This window comes from Elephantulus edwardii, unplaced genomic scaffold, assembly GCF_000299155.1.
Source record: "Elephantulus edwardii isolate Elephantulus edwardi_28Jun2011 unplaced genomic scaffold, EleEdw1.0 scaffold00085, whole genome shotgun sequence".
NCBI lineage: Eukaryota > Metazoa > Chordata > Mammalia > Macroscelidea > Macroscelididae > Elephantulus > Elephantulus edwardii.
Window position 1 is genome coordinate 6,442,399 of NW_006399835.1, and position 1,559 is coordinate 6,443,957.

A 1,559-nucleotide genomic window follows, 5' to 3' on the forward strand; every position below is an offset into this window, starting at 1 on the left:
AGGGAGGATAGAAAGAGAATTGAAGCCTTTGAGCTGTGGTGTTGGAGAAGAGTATTGACTATACTGTGGACTGCTAGGAAAACTAACAGGTTCATACTAGAGACAGTTAAATCCGGCTGCTCCTTGGAGGCAAGGATTCTGAAACTTCATCTGACGTACTTTGGACATGTTGCAAGGAAGGATCAATCCTTTGAGAAGGACATCATGCTTGAGAGGGTAGAAAAACAGCGCAGGAGCGGAAGACCCTCTATGAGGTGGATTGATTCAGTGACTGGGGTAACAAGGGTAGGTGTATTGGAGACCGTGAGATTGGCACAGGATAGAGAAGGGTTTAGGTCTCTTGTACATAGGGTTGCAGGCGATTTGATGGCACGTAACAATAACAACAATAGTCAGTAAAAGAAGCAGATGCAAAGTGGAAGTGGCCAAGTTTTACTTCTACCTGCTTCATAGTGTGAAACTGTTACCATTCATTATATACATAGCAGCAAACATGTAACTATTCTCTCAGACATATTACCCTCCACACTCTTAGCCATTTTTCTACCAGTCATGCAGGTTCAATATTCATCATTGACTCACAAATTTTACTAACAGTTGTGGGGCTTATTGGGAAAATAAGTTGAAGAGTACAGAAGGCAAAAATATCACCTACTGCAAGTCAAAATTTAGTCCAGCAGTCCCAAGCCAGATTAACATGGTATAATTTACCTTTTAATTAAAGTCCAGGTTCGGTTTAGCAGCACAAATGCAAAAAGCCTCCTATTTTCTCAATCATGCAGCCAACATTGTCTCAAGGAGTTTTAATTCAGATTTTCCCCTAACTATTCAGTAAGGAAACCCTTTAATTCTGGCCTTTATCTGAGAGCAATTACAAATCAGCTTTTCCTCTGGTTATATCTTGCCGCAGTTTCTTAACAGCAGTGCCATAGTCTCTTCACAATCTATCCACCATCATCATCATAGTTTGGACAGTTTTCTCTCTTACGTTGGTCTCACAGTTGTTGAAGACCATGTGTCCATCATTAGTAGATGGAGAACATGCCACCCTCCCAATAATAGGGCTAAGATAATGGCTAGAAAATCCAAATTTCAGGGGTTTTAACACTTCATAGTCCTTCTTTATTTACAAGTTTTACATTTCAGTCACCCATTACTATTAATGCATCCTAATATTTCATAATTAATGAATTATTCTCCCAAATACCTTAAAAAATCAAAACAACACAATGGAATATTATGTGTCACTGAAAAACAAGAACTCATAAAATATAATACAAAATGGGTGACCCTGGAGGACATTATATGCTGTGTGAAATATTTATTTCATAAAAAAAGACAAATACTGCATAATGCCACTGTTATAAAACAAGACTGACATGGGGGTTGTGGGGAAACTAAGAAGAGAGGGGATAAATAATGAACATCGCATGGAAACAGATGAGGCAAAGAACTGTCTAAAATAAACATATGATTAGGTATTATTTGTATGACAACAGTGCAGAATGTACAGCAAAGTGGACTGGGATGGGGGCAGGAGGAGGAAGGAAATTGTGCAA